Source organism: Sorex araneus, chromosome 2, assembly GCF_027595985.1.
Source record: "Sorex araneus isolate mSorAra2 chromosome 2, mSorAra2.pri, whole genome shotgun sequence".
NCBI classification, from domain to species: Eukaryota; Metazoa; Chordata; class Mammalia; order Eulipotyphla; family Soricidae; genus Sorex; species Sorex araneus.
This window is the reverse complement of record NC_073303.1, coordinates 61,978,162-61,994,542: the sequence shown is the minus strand read 5'-3', so window position 1 is coordinate 61,994,542 and position 16,381 is coordinate 61,978,162. Positions and strand designations below refer to the sequence as shown.

At 40.4% G+C, this 16,381-nt stretch overlaps 1 non-coding gene across 1 annotated transcript; it reads left to right on the top strand.

The window, feature by feature from the left end:
* Positions 1-5,814: 5,814 nt before the first annotated feature.
* Positions 5,815-6,004, top strand: LOC129402663 (U2 spliceosomal RNA). Its single transcript, XR_008628767.1, has one exon. It is a non-coding gene; the product is annotated as a U2 spliceosomal RNA (small nuclear RNA).
* Positions 6,005-16,381: the final 10,377 nt, after the last annotated feature.

The following is a 16,381-nucleotide window of genomic DNA, read 5'->3' as shown; positions in this document are numbered from 1 at the left end:
GTTATAAGAAACTCTTTAAATTATATGTGAAGAATTTTTTAATACTTTTTGGTGAGATACAGGATAAATAATTAGACAGATGGTCCGGGCTCCAGTTACAGTGCTCTTAGATAATTGGACACTTTAAAAAGTTACAGGAAATCAAGGTTTTCAATATGAGAATAATGAACATGACATTAAGGTGTATCCACTGTCTCTACAAATTTTGACTAGGACCCAGAGCAAATGAGTATATTGCATCTCATTGTGAGTAGAGTGAAACATTTTGCTTTTCTCTTCCTTATACCTTCAGTACATTTCTTTTTATGCTTCATGACACTATGTTAGTTTGCATAAATACTCAAAGAAAGTCTTTCTGCTCTGTTATAGGGTCCACCCAGTGATAGGAAATTCCAAAAGCCAGACCCCAAAACCCTCTCCTGGGAAACAGAGTCAAAGTAATTGGTTGAATGACCAGGAGAAGGTCTAGTATTCATGCAGGTACTGTTGCAAATACCCTACAAACTTCCCGAAGACCCTAGAGGCAGGAAGGAAGGGCTGGAAATCATCTCTGCTATGGAAAATGAGGAATCTGCAAATGTGCAATGACCCAGCCTGGGCTCTGCTCTCAATGGCAAGAAATGGGATGAACTCCTTTCTACCAGAACAGTTAGTTCTATGGAAAGTGAGAGGCCCAAGGCCACCTGCAACTCATCATGAACCAGATCTTCACACCATCACAACGGCTAAACCTGGGCAATTCTGAGGTGACAGCTAAAATATTAATGCCAGTACTGTCTGCCCCCAGGACATCTCAGTAAATAATCAGGTATCCTAAATGGAGAGTCCTCCAATCCTGCTGTATTTAAGCAAAAGAACAAGCCAAGGTTGTTAAGCCATCAGGCAAGTTTAAAGTGATATTGGAGAGAAAACGAAGTTTTTTATAATTTGCCTTCTGTAGAAATCAGAATCTAGTTCTACAGAGTGATTGAAAAATCTAATGCACTTGAAGGTGTCCCCTGCCACCACGCCCTTCATGGGGGCTCCTTCTGCTCCACGCGCGGGGTCGGGAGTCTGCAATCCGGCCCTCTGATACCCCAGGTGTCCGTAGAGAATAAACAAAACTCAGACCAGGGCGCTGGAGCGATAGCACAGTGAGGAGGGCATTGGTCTTGAACATGGCCGACCCGGGTTCAATTCTCCGCATCCCATGGGTCCTCTGAGCACTACCAGGAGTAATTCCTGACTGCAGAGCCAGGATTAACCCCGGTGCATCACCGGGTGTAACCCAAAGAGAAAAAAAAAACGCAGTTCAGGTAGAGGCATCCTTAAATGCTCGCTTTCCATCAGAGAAAGTGCCACCATGGGGACAAGCTTTCCAAGTCTGGGGCTACTACAGATGGTCGGCAGAGGATGGTAGAGGCCAGGCCGGAGAGAGATCCTGGCATTAAGGCCCCTGCCTTCAGGCTGACCCCATTCAATGTCCGGCGCCATATAATGTCCCCAACTCCATTTCCATCTCTGACACCGCGTGGCCCCTGGCACTGCCGGCTGCGGCCATAGAAGCCCCCAAGTACTATTGGGATGGACCCTAGATCCTGGGCACTGCCCAGCTGAGCCTTCCTGCACCCCTGGGTCTTATGCCAGCCCCGTTGACTGGGAGTGACCAGGATGCACCAGACACCCTCAATTAAGGAGGTCCAAAAAATTATTTTAGGGGCTGGAGTGATAGCATAGTGGGGAAAGTGTTTGCCTTGCACATGGCAGACCCAGGTTCGATCTCCGGCATCCCATAGGATCCCCAGAACACTGCTAGGAGTGATTCCTGAGTGCAGATCAGGAATGACCCCTGAGCATCGCCGGGTGTGACCCAAAAAGAAAAAATTAAAATAAATTAAGAGTCATTGTGAGACAGATTATTTTTGCCTCAATTCTGGCTTAATAGAAAAGTACATTTACTTTGTGTACCTCATGTGAGCTGGAGGATAGCACAGCAGGTAGGGTGTTTGCCTTGCACACAGCCGACCTGGATTTGATTCCTCCGCCCCTCTCAGAGAGCCCGACAAACTACTGAGAGTATCCTGCCCACACGGCAGAGCCTGGCAAGCTCCCAGTGGTGTATTCCATATGCCAAAAACAGTAACAACAAGTCTCACCATGGAGACGTTACTGGTGCCCATTTGAGCAAATCAATGAACAACAGGATGACAGTGATACAGTGATACAGTGAGTGCACTTGAATAAACAGGGTTTAATAAGTCTAATTGTCTGGTTTGGCACCCCTCCCCCCTATACCCCCCGCCCCCGCCAAACAGCAGGGCCGGTAATAATAAGGGTATCTATTCATTCACTCACTCAGAATCTGTCTGTTTTTCATCTTAGTACCCAGTCACCTGGAACTCATCAAGGCTCAGGTACAGGAAATCTACAGAAGCACCTTCAATCCGTTGCTCCTCTACCCAATCTCCCGTTTACCAGCTGACACCCCCCAGTGAACCACCCCCACCTAAAACTGATACCCCTATTCAAGCCAGAAGAAGCCACAGAGAGATTTGTTGGCAACCCTTTTGTCTAACAAAAGCACTGGGACGGAAGGTTTATTTGGGACCAAACAGCAATTGGCCGATGAGATAGCGACGTTCCCTACCCCCAGGACTTACTGCCTGTCTGGTGAAGGGAAGCCACCAAAACAACTAAATATACTGCTTAGCTTTGCCCAGGAAGTCGCTTTACATCAGCCACTTCACAGGCTCATAGGACCCAGCTGGGAACACACCCCAATAACTTCTCCTATTTCCGGAGGTTTGATCCCCAGCACCACAGTCATTTGTCAAGAGATCCCCTGGCACTATGTGAGCCCCCAACCCCCTTCCTCCCAGCACATCCCAGACAGTGTCTGCTTAACAGTGAGGAACAAATCAGAACACCTCTGGGTGTGGCCCAAAAGGTTTTTATTTGGGGAAAAATAAAAATAAAAGGGTAATCCTTTCATGGGCTGGAGCAATAGCACAGCGGGTAGGGCAGTTGCCTTGTGCGAGGCAATTCCTCCCTCCCTCTCGGAGAGCCCGGCAAGCTACCGAGAGTATCCCGCCAGCACGGCAGAGCCTGGCAAGCTACCCGTGGCGTATTCGATATACCAAAAACAGTAACAACAAGTTTCACAATGGAGACGTTACTGGTGCCCGCTCAAGCAAATCGATGAGCAATGGGATAACAGTGACAGTGATTTCCAGACTTTACTATCTTTGCTTCTTTGTCTGTTCCAATGTATCACTGACCTTGCAGAATAACTGAAATGAAAAATGCTGAATATACCGAATAGTCAAAGACTTGCAAAAATAAAAACATTCATTTCCTAGTGAAAAAGTGAAGTTGTGCAGTAATGACGAAAACAGTTTGAAAGCTTTACAAAAATTCTAAGAATGCACCAAATATACTCAAAAACATTCCAGTTCTAGATCTAAAACAAACTGAAATGTATTTTCATATAAGATTTGTATAAACACTTTGTTATATATGTTCATTACTTTGCTTTTTTGTGTGTTATAAGTAGGCCACATTTTGACAAATTTTAAATATATGCTTTTTGAATATCAATAATATATCACAAAATCTATTAAAATATAAATAGATCCTACTTAATATCAGTAGTTAAACAATGACCAAAATAGGTACGATGGACAAGAATAATGATAAATGGTCAATAAATGTGGTTTTGACTGTGCAAACGTGAACAATAAATTGTCTCTTCCTTTTACTAGGTTGAAAAATGTGTAAGTGATGTCAGTGGGTCCCTTATGTGACTTATGTGGAGAAAGGAAGAGAAAGAAGGTCATTTTCTCCCCATCCTCCTCTGTCACCCAGACCCAGGGTACTTTCATGTTTTTGTGTTCAGTGCCGGGATGTGTCTAGAGGCTCTCTCCACCCTTGAAGAAACCCACGTTCTCTCTTGAGTGCATCTCTCTCTCTCTCTCTCTCTCTCTCTCACTCTCTCCCTCCCCACCTTAAAACCCTCCAAATAAAATATATTTATTTCACTGCTTGTCTACTGAAATTTCTTTCTGCGAGGCAAGAACCCAGTAACCCTGAGTCTCTGATGACAGAGGCAGATGGGGAGAAAGTGACCGTCTTTCTCCTCCCCGCTTCATATAAGTCACCCATGGGGCCCACCGGCATCATAAGAAATATGCATTCTATAAGTAAGAGCAATTGAAAATATCATATAATTTGTGGGACACCAGGGGCACAGTAAATTTTTTTGTGAGTTATAACTTTAATTTTGCTTCTATCATTAAGAATATTTCCCAGCAAATATTTTCCTGGAAAGGAGTGTACTAGAAAACTGAAGGAGTTTTAAAAGTCGAAGCTCCAAATTGATTACTTTATGGGCTAGTGAAATTAACTACAATCTTATGCGTCAATTTCTTCAAATAAGTCAAGCTGAGCATGGCTGTGGCTAGGCTCCAGAGGTCTTTGGCCAAGGGAGCTCTGCTCAGGGTGGGGAGGGAAGCTGGAGCCCACCCTCTCCAAGGGGCCCCAGGGAACACAACTAGGCACACGGGCAAGAGACTCTCTGCCAAAGACCTCTAGAGCCTAGCCACAACCATGCTCAAGGCCCCTCTCCACATGTTCGGACAAGCCTCATGCATGAAGGTACCAGCAGAAGAACCCAGGTGTGTGGGACCTGGGGCTGAGACATCCAAGCCTGCTCAGATCAGGACTAGGCATCTTCTGTCCAGATTTCCCATTTTCCAGTAGCTAGGTGGCCACACCCAGGGACTGCCCCTGGCGCCGTTAAATCCCACCAAAGGCCCACACCCAGAGACTTAAAACCAAGCTCCCAGATGCATCTTATAGCCTAGTTTTCCCTCTAGGAGAATCTGGCAAGCTACAGAGAGTTCCCCACCCACATGGAAGAGCCTCACAAACTCCCCGTGGTGTATTCAAAACGAGTATGTATGCCAAAATGTATGTATGTATCCCCGTGGTGTATGCCAAAACCAGTAACAATGCTGGGTCTCATTTCCCTGACCCTGAAAGAGCCTCCAATGAGGCATCGTTGGACGGATGAGTCAAGAGAGCCTTCTAAAATCTCAGGGCTAGGACTAAAAAAGACGTTTCTTAGACCGCTCGAGAAATTTGACAATCAACGGGATGATGATGATGATGATGATGATGATGATGAAGTCAAACTGCAATAATTATTTAATGAGGTTTCCTTTGTGACAATTTTTTAAACTAGAGCAAAATATAAAATTTACAACCACTATAGAATATAACTGGTATATTTCCCAATCTAGAGTTCACTGATACTAATGTGTGTGTATATGTACATATATATATACATATATATATATCCCACTGCAGATCTCATGATCATCTTCATTCTATCTTTAACACTCACTATAGTTAATCACTAGAAAAGAAATCTTCAGCCATCACTAACTTGTAATTATAAATAACTATTTTAAATTTCAATAAATATCACTAGAGAATAGTTATCATAATGTAGAAAGTAAGTCATAATCCTTTATCTTTAAGCTCTGATTTTATTCCAGTTTAGTATAAGCACAGTAAGATAAGAAAAATAACAGGCTGGAGCGATAGCACAGCGGGTAGGGCGTTTGCCTTGCATGCGGCCGACCCGGTTTCGATTCCCAGCATCCCATATGGTCCCCTGAGCACCGCTAGGAGTAATTCCTGAGTGCATGAGCCAGGAGTAACTCCTGTGCATCACCAGGTGTGACCCAAAAAGCAAAAAATAAAAAATAAAAAAAATAACAAAGACAGTAAAGAGAAACACTATGTTTCTTTATTTTAAAATCTTTCAAACTGATTGTGTCTCGACTTTTGGCTAAGATCAAGTGTAGTATCTGTTCTTACCAGTTTAATATCTGATCTATCCTCTATCTGAGGACAGTATACTAAATGGATTTGGGGGAGTATGAAACAGAATAGGAATTTGTTCTTTCCATTCCATGTACCAACCTGGTATTGTAGTACTTCCAGGAACAGTGCACAAAAAAATTAAAGGAAAAAAAATCTTCCAAGTTAAAATGATTGAAAAGAAGCAACTTGGAGAACCAGATATCAGAATGCCCAGGGCTAAAATCCAACCTTTGACATTAATTAGTTCAGCTGCCTTGAGGGAGAACACTCAATCTCCATTGCACTCAGATTCGGCAGTCATTAATGTTGGAAGGCAGGGAAATTAAGCTCTTTGTAGTTCTCAATATACATTTTATGATTATTTTAACCAGTAAGATTGGCCAGAAAAACCCATCGGGGGTCCAAACATCTTAAATGCCATGGATTCAGTCCTCAATGTTTCTGGTTAATTCATTAGTATTGCATTATAAACCCCTGATAAAGCAGTTTATAAATTTTGCACTTTACTGCACTGGCTCATTTTCAATTTGTGATTTTTTATTTTCCCCATAATTATCTCTTGAAACAATTCCTAATTTAATGAAAATACAATTGGCCTGGACAGCAGGGAAAAAAATGTATACTTCTTCCCTAAATAGTTATCTAACTTAAAAAATAATAGTGTCTTTTATGAGAATCCATTTTTTTCATTCTGCTATTTATTTGTTCCACAAATAGTATTTATTTATCTAACATGAGTTTGACATATTTGTTTGAAAAATAATATTAGATTATACAGTGTTTTTTATTCTCAGTACTTGAATGTAAATTGAATGTAAATAGCATTTTTCTATTTTGTTCCTGATTTTCTTTCCTTCCCATAAACTACCAACCCCAAGTGGACGTCCACCACCACGCCCCCCCCCCCAAGGAGTTGTAAAGACCAGTGATCTCAAAATGGATTGAAAATTCAAATTACCTGAATTGCTTAAGCCTGGATCTCACTCTCAGGTATTATTCTGATGTGGTTGTCTTAGTGCGGTCTGCCCTACAACCACATTATTAGGAATATTACAGAGATATTAGGAATTTCAAAAACTCTTAAATCTTTTTTTTTTTTCACAGTTTTGTGCTTTATTATAGCTAAGTAATATTCTATTGTGTATATATCTTTTTTTTTTCTTTTTTTTTTTATTGAATCACCAAGTGGAGGGTTACAAAGTTCTCAGGATTATGTCAGTTATACAATATTCAAATACCCCTTCCTTCACCAGTGCCCATCTTACATTCCCAACCCCCCCAGTCTATCTGCCGCCCCCTCCCACCTCCCTAGTCCCCACCCTTATACGTGATAGGTTTCACTTCATTTGCGCTTATCTCGATTACATTCCATGTTTCAACACACAACTCACTACCATTGCTGGGGTTTCCCCCCAAAAAGAAAAAGACAGTCCTATTGCCAATGAGGCATTTGATAATTCTCCATTACTAAGCATATAGAGATATTAAGTCCTGCTGTTTGTTACATAACTTTTCTTTTTCCCCCTTGCCCCGCGCCACCGAGTTCACGCCTGTTTAGTAATCGCCACGCTGTCTGACAAAGGGAAAAAAAACCGAAGAGGATGGTTATTTCCCGTCATCAGCCGGCGTGGGGCTCTGGCTTAGTTGATAGTCTAGTAGAGTGTCTGGAAGCAGTTTCTGGAACCAAAGCTCTTGCGCGGATATCGGCTCCGGCTCGAGATACCACCAGCGTCCCGCTGGTCCATGTACCTAATTTTTCCCCTTATTTCCCATTCCCACGCCACCAGGTCTGTTTGCTTAATGGACATCACACTATGTTTGACACCACGCCACGTTTCTTCCCGAGAAAGAAGGATATTTCTTCTCAGCCAGCGTGGGGATATAGCTTAGTTCAGTCTAGAGAGATGGCTACCATTTTGATTGCCTTCAATATTTCAACAAAATACTTACTATTCTTGTTAGGAACACCCACAAAAGTCCGACCCATTAAGAAGGAACCATTACATACTGCTGATACTAAGATGACATTAAGTCGCGCGGCCGCTGCGGTTTTGGGTTTCTGTCTAAAGTCCAGGGAGAAAGTTGAAGGAGAGAGAGAGAGAGATTTCCGCACGGGGGACCTGGCGGAAACTCTCAAGTCACATACTGCAGGTTGCTGGTGGGCTGCCGGTGTCCCAAGCAGCTCCGTCCTCTTCGTCAGTCATTCTGGGGGTGCGGGCGCGGAGAAATGGGAAAGCCCACGTGGCTGCACTCTCTTTAAGTGTCCGATGTGGGCGGAGACCGGTACTTCCCCGCCCTCGATCCCCCGCCAGCCGCGCCGCGCACTTGGGTGCGTCTCTCCATTTTGTGCTCAGAAGTGGGATAGATGCTGTGCTGTGCCCAGAGGTTGAGGGGAAGAGAGATAGATTAAAGAAAAAAAAAAAAAAAGAGAAACGCCAGGCCCCCGCTCGGGGGACCTGGCGGAAACTCTCAAGTCACATACTGCAGGTTGCTGGTGGGCTGCCGGTGTCCCAAGCAGCTCCGTCCTCTTCGTCAGTCATTCTGGGGGTGCGGGCGCGGAGAAATGGGCAAAAACTCTTAAATCTTAAAAAACTCTCAAGACAATTTGTTACTGAAAAAAAAAGAGAATTTTAGACAATGGAATATAATTAAGAGCTGAGTCAGACCCACAGGTATGCAGACAATTAATATTTGAGAAGGGGAAAGAATATTTAGTGCAGCAAGGAAAGCCTCGTCAGCCAACGGTGCCGGGAAAACTGATCAGTCACTCTTAAAAAATGGTCTCAGACCTTATCTCAAAAACGTCAGCTTAAAAAATGGATTAAAGAGCACCATATCAGACCTGGATTCACATTATATTGAGGAAAACATGGAATGAACCTTTCATGACATAGAATCTAGAGGTATTCAAAGATAAAATTTTTGCCTAAACAAATGAAAGCAAAAATAAACAATGAGATCACATTAAATTGAGACACTTTGACATCACAAAGAAATGATCAACAGAATAAAAAGACAGCTCACAAATAGGGAGAGAATATTTTTCTCAACAATCATCTAACAAGGGGTTAATTATGCAAGATATAAATATATATTTATGAAAGATATATATATGCACTTAAATAGGGACAAGAAAAGTAACAATCAGCCCATTTAAAAATGAGAAGAAATTGACAGAAATTTTCTTAAGGAGGACATATAGATAGATAAGTGAAAAATGCTTTACATAATCTATCATCAGGAAAGTGCAAATTATATACACATTGAAATATTGCCTCATTCATTGATCAAAAAAAAATTTTAAAAAGCAGACAAACTAATGTTGGCCTGAATATGTGGGAATGGGACCTTTATCTATGACTGGTTCAACCCTTTTATAATAAACAATATGAACAATTCTAAAAAAAAAACAAGAAACACTAAGAATTGTGTCTCCACATAACTGAGCAAGTCAACTCCTTGACATCCTTGACATCTACCCTAAAGACAAAAAACGTATCCAAAATATACTCAGGAAAAAAAAAACAGAACAAAACATGTGTGCTCCTACATTCACTGCAGCACTACTCATAATAGCCAAAACCCTGGCAACAGCCCAAGTGTCATATGAAATGCTACACAATCAGTAGAAAAAATGAAATAACTTAATTTGCCAGTTCATGGACAAAGTTGAAGTCTACATTATTTACCATGCAAATAAAGTAGCCAACAAAAGAAGGGCAGATACAAAATGAACTCTCACATGTGTGACATAAAGATGCTGGGTAAGGGGATAACAATTTAGTGCAGAGCAATGACCTCTGTGAACTGACATACAGAACTGAGCTTATGAAGTGTGGGGAAATCAGTGGAATGGTGAACTGGGCTTCAGAGGAGGACCCTGAGGCAATGGTGGTGAGAAACAGACACTATGGGGGGGGTAGTTTTGGGTGTTGGAATAGTCATCACCATCATCATCATCATCAGCAGCAGCAGCAGCAGCAGCAGCATCCCATTGATTGTCGAATCAAGCAGTCTCAGTAATGTCTCCATTCATCCTAGCCCTGAGATTTTAGAAGCCTCTCTCTACTCATTCTTCCCAACAATGCAGTATTAGAGGCTCTTTAAGGGTCAGGGGAATGAGACCCAGTTTGCTACTGGTTTTGGCAATATTGACTTAAAAGCAAGCTCCTGAAAGCATGCTTTTCGGGCGCAAAGCTCGATATCTTATAGCCTACATCTCCCTCTGGGAGAACTTGGCAAACTACCGAGAGTTTCCTGCCCACATGGGAGAACCTCGCAAAGTCCCCATAGTGTATTAATATGCCAAAACCAGTTGGAATAGTGTATGTATAAAATGTTGTAATTAAAGTATTATAAATCACAATGACTATATTTTAAAAAGTTAGAATACTTTCTGTGCAGGATGCAGTTACACAAAACAATAAATTACTTATTTTATGTGAAGTACATAAAATCTATTAAATGGCCTAAAAGTGATTCAAAGAACAAATAAAATTGAGAACTTATCAAGATGGTTTTTTTTGACAAATGTATCCTTAATTCAGAGATATAACTGGCTTATTATCTTTAATTGATGGGCCTAATTTACTCCTGTAATTTACTGAATTCTTTGTCTGATCCATATCAGCTGATTATCAAATCACACATTCAAAAGAATTTTGAAAATTTTAAAAACAAAATTTAAGTGAGTTTTATCACCTCTAAACTAATTTGACAAAATTCATTCAAATGTCCACAAATCAAATTTTTTGAAGTAATTTCTAAAACTTAATTCTCAGGCGACAAGTTCAAAGACAGGTACTAACCCAGAGAATAAAGTTCTACCACAGCACAATCTAAAAAATAACTCACAAAAGAATTTAGAATGTAACAGGAATTTAAATAGGAATTTAGAATTCCTATTTGAGAAAATATTGATGTACTAACCCAAGTACAATTGATTTTAATTTTAAACAGGATTTACTCAAAACTCAATTACTAATTATAAAAATCCTTACTAAAAACTTTCAGAAAGTTGATTCTATTTGGCTCTGTATGTTAACTAGTTTGCATTTTTGGCAGTAAAACCTTATCTTTTCTTCACAAAGAAAATAAAGAGGATTAGGTAACTGTCTTATGTTCTTGTTTTATCAGCTACAGACCTCCCTGTTCCCAGCCTGTCATTCCTTGTATCTGTCCTAGGAGTGATGTCCTTTCAGTACTCAAGTCAATCTCTCTATCAGTACTCTGCAAGCTGCATCCTCATAATTGTCTGAAATTTAGACACACTTGGCCCTCAACCAATCTTCCAACTTATATCTAGATTGACAGTCATGTTGAAGTCTTTGTTTTTAGTTCTAAAGGCATTCTAGAATGTTTCTGTTTTAAAGGGTGGCTTCTACTGGACATGTACTCCAAGCTCTACCTAATCTTTATCTTTCCCAACATATACACATGCTATTTAAGAACAAAACAAAATAGATTATCACTTCTTCACTCTGAAACTAACAGTTAATGTTATTTTTTTCCCTACCATGCTTCCAAATCTACTCAGCTCAAAAAATCTACAGTGCTTACTTTAGTTGACAATGTTCTCTAATTTGCCTTTTTCAAACTCAGGAAAGTTACTATTTTTGAATACCAACTTGTCTGTGGCTTCTTGACAGAAAACAGTAGTTTCTGCTAATATTTCCTCTATCATGGACTATGCTTCCTTTTAATGGTGTCTAATTTCACTGCAGGTATCTAAATACAAATTTTTAAGTGCTTCTTTGATATCCACCCTGCCCTCATTTTATATATACTCCATACTAAATGTATACTATACTATAGTCCATACTATACTATACTCCACACTATACACTACTATGCTCCATACTACACTATACACTACTATGCTCCATACTATATGTATACTATACTCCATATTACATGTATGTATACTCCATTCTATTTATACTACAGTCAAGCCCTTGACAATGACATATTTCTTTGTATCCTAGAACTCCCACATAAATCTCTCTATACTCAACGTACCCATTTACATACTCAATGATTTCCCCTAAACAACTTATCTGTTTTCTGCAACTAATTTCAGTTCCCAAACAAAACTTACATGACTCGTCTTTAACAATACTATTATGTTGTCTTTATACTACATACACAGACACAGGTTTTAAATAACCTGAAAACGTGACTTCTCTTAGAGAAAGGTACTGTAGATGGTTGAAATGCTCTGTCTGTGCATTAAATGAGTAACACCTTCCTTGGAGATTACCAAACCCCTTCCTCTACATAGCTATTTACTTAAATGTGAAAACAGTACATGAAAAATTAATTGCCTTTCACCATTGAAAATATCCCTGAGGCTTATGAATTTAAGAAAATACCCTTGAGTACTATACATGAAATTTCATCATATCTGAGCTTTCCCCCGCTTTGTTCCTGACATTCTTACTCAATTTCCTATTAGTGTCCTCTGGAAATATATTTTAAATAAGTCATTGATGCTGCAATCATCAGAATCTGCCTCCAGAGGATTCAAAATATCCAGTTGCCAAGACAATTCACTGTCTTTGCTTAGTTTTGGTTAGTGATAGATTGGTTATTTTTTCCCAACTTATAAACTTAGGATTATACATCAACTACCTCAGTACGGGTCATTAAAAAATGTTTTATTTCCATGACATAAATTTTTCCAGGTGAATTCTTTTTATTATTGAAGTAACATAAATTCATAAGACTGTGTATTTAAAGGGTACAATTGCATGCCTCTTCAAAATATGTGTAAGTAACCTCTGTTTGTGTCTTCACCTTCCAGGTGATATTAATCTGCTGGCTAATGTTTCTAGGGCTTTCTTGAATCCCTTTCCTCCCACTAGGTCCTGGCAGCCTTCATCCCTGCCCTCTACGGTATCAACACTGTATCAACACTGTTCTTCAGGCTGAGAAATCTGGGGTCTCAAGATTACTAGGAGATCTGTCCAGGGGCAGGATTTTATCCAGGGTGTATTGCCTTCTCTTCAGCTAGTAATCCACTTAAACTGTCTCTTGTTGTTCATCTATTCACTCAAGCAGGCTCCAGTAACGTCTCCATTGTGAGACCTGTTGTTACTGTTTTGGGCATATCAAATACCCACGGGGAGCTTGCCAGTCTCTGCCGTGTGGGTGGGATACTCTCAGTAGGTTGCCGGGCTTTCCTAGAGGGACAGAGAAATCGAACCTGAGTCAGCTGTGTACAAAGCAAACGCCCTACCCTATGTGCTATTGCTCCAGTCCATCCACTTTAACAGTCAAAGTAAATTTACTTCTTATAATATTTCTAGCAATGTCATTGTGTATGAGCACAGTAGGAGATATATTAAGCTTAAAGTTTAGTTCTTCCTGGGGACAACTCACTGTATATTCAAGAGCACAGTCCTCAGGCCATGTTAGTCTTCCTAACCCAGCAGGGGCCTCAGTTATCTCATTTTGGGGATTATGATAGAGTTTGTTCATGACCGTGCTCTTAACTTATAGTTAAGTATCATGGAGCTTGGCCTGGCCCATTTCGATGCCAGGGTAGCTTACAGCTTGCCCTGGGTCCATCTGTCCCTCATCGGGACCCGGCTCTTGGAGTGCTAGAAACTAAGGGAAACTGAAGCTTAAGTCAAGTAAATATGGATGCCCAGGAGTAAATATTATTTTGGAATCAATCAACTCCCATGTTAAATAGTATAGTATCAATTGTCTTCCTGTGTCTATACAAAAAGGACATTGCTAAATAAATCATACAAATTATATATAAAAGAAAAAGAGGGGGCCGGAGCGATAGCACAGCGGGGAGGGTGTTTGCCTTGTACGTGACCGACCAGGGTTCGATCCCTGGCATCCCATATGGTCCCCCAAGAACTGCCAGGAGCAATTCCTGAGTACAAAGCCAGGAGTAAGCCCTGAGCATCGCTGGGTGTGACCCAAAAAGCAAAAAAAAAAAAAAAAAAAAAAAGCAAAAAAAAAGAGAAAAGCAATATAGGACTATTAGTTGTGCCTCGGGTGCACTGTTGTAAGAGTGGTTCAATAAACCTTAAAGTCCCTATGGGAGCAATAAAGACAACCTAGTGTTATCCAACAATAGGAAACAAATATATCAGATCTCACTCATGTGTAGGATAAGAGAGAGATAAAACAAGGGAATACACTATCAAATGAATCCTGGTCCTGGATTCCACAATTGAGATTACCAAATAGTGGAGGAAATGGATGGGCGAGAAGGAAGAGATGGACTAGAAGTGAAATAAAAAGCATGATGGAGGGTATTGTTTATTTTGGTAGTAGTGAAACTGTGGTAACTTGGTACAAAACAATAAGCACTAAGTTACAATGTAACAAAATGTTTAAGAAAGAAGAGGCTGTATCATGCCAGAGCAATAGCATAACAGGTTGGGCACTTTACTTGCCTGGGGCCAGTGTGGGTTTGATCTTCATCATCACATACAGTTCCCTGAGTCTGCCAGGAATGATCCCTGGGCACAGGGCCATGAGTATACCTGAACACCATCAGGTGTGGCCCAATGACCAAAATTAATTAGTTAATTTAATTAAATAAAAGATAAACTTGCTTCACTGAGGATCAAATATAATTAAACTGCAGTACAGTCTTCACATGCAAAGAGTAATTTTCCATTCACTGAGTTAAGGACGGCTATTTATGGGGTTGGAGAGAGTGCAATTTGTAGGGAGCTTGAGTTGCACACAGCTGACCCGAATTCAATTCTCAGTATCCCATAAGGTGCCCCAAGCTCTTCTAGGGGTGATCCTCAGTGCAGAGCCAGGAGTAAGCCCTGAGCACAGCTGGGTGTGGCCTAAAAACCAAGAGGAAAAGAGTTACCTGTGAGTTATCAATGACATGATTGGCTTCCAGTTGGATAGTAAATGTAACACCAAGTTCTGAAGAGAAGGACTTCGTTGGTGATAATGTGCCAGATGTCAAAACAATTGTCCGAACTTTTCCATTAATATCTGAAAAAGCCGCAGCTGGAGCAAGGAAATTTCCTGGACTTGGAATTTAAGTAACTTCAGGTGCCTAAGTCACCATACTCCATTCGAAAAATGATTCATGTAACTGACCAAAGCAAAAAACTGTGGCTAGACCCACATCCTATTTATTTTAGTAGCACAGGGAAGATTCTTCCACGTATCCAAGCCACAACAGTGATAAGTCTTCACTGCATCTACTACCTTGGGTTACAAAACCCTTGCTTGTAGCAAGGAGAGACTGAATTGCTGAGGAGGCTGTTTCGTTCCCTTGTCATTGGAATTCCAACCAAGTCACTAACAGCAACAGACCAAGAAACTGGATATGAGGGAAGCATCTGGCATGGCAATCATTAAGCTCAAGAATATGATCATAACAGGAGAGGTAGCAATTATGAATTATATATTACTTTTTGCCACCCAACCCTAGGGTGTAGATGAAAGAAAATGTAAATGCATGCATATGTGTATGTATATATATGTGTGTACATACATATATATTATACATAATATACATACCCCTCTCACTCCAAATAGGATACATGCATATATATTTAAAAGTGGAATATTTATGTTTTTGATTTTTGAGGCCACAGATAGCAGTGCTCAGGGCTTATGCCTAGCTCTGTGCTCAGGAGACCTGATGGAGTGTGAGAGAGCAAATCAGGGCCAACCTTACTCAGGGCAAGTACTTTAGCAGCTATATTATCTCTATGGTACCCAACCCCAGATTTTTAAAAGTTTATTTTTTGTGCCTGGGGACATACTAAGTGTTACTTGGGGAAAGGGCAGTCTCATGATGTTGCTTATAGGTGGGTCACTCTATGTGATACTCAGGTAATGATGAGTTACCTCAGTAACTCATCATTGGCAGTGCCAAGGATTAAATCTGTTACCCCTCCCCCAGAAAGAAAGTAAAGGGCGTCAAGTCCTTGCTTTGGATGTGGCTGATTTGGATTTGATCCCTTGTACCGTGTATTTTCTCCTGAGCATCACCAGGTGTGATCCCAGAGCAGAACCAGGATTAAGCCCTGCAAACATCTGGATATGAGTCTCCCTCAAGCCTTCTAAAATTAAAACCCTTAAAGCTTCTCTAAGCATAGCACGCATACCATCTCTTTTAGACATCTCTGGCTTTTGATACATGTTTATAAACCAAAATCTACTGCAAGTACTACTGGAAAAACATACAAATTGAAAAAATAAAATAAAGTCAAATAAATGAGAAAGACAATTCCTCAGAAAATAACCTTAATGACTTGGAAATGAAGAGACTCTAAGAAAGATGAATTTGAAGTATTATGGAAGAAAATGTCAAATAAACATTAATATATCACAAAGTACTAGTAAAATAAGAAAGAAGTAAACAGAGCTCTTTACCAATGAAATTAAAGCTAAAAAAATGTTCAATGTTAATGTGAGTATAAAAAAAGCAATGAATAAAAAACTAAAATTCTGCTAAAAGCCATAACAAACTATCCAATTTTGCAGAGTAAAGAAGTGGAATTAAAAATAAAAT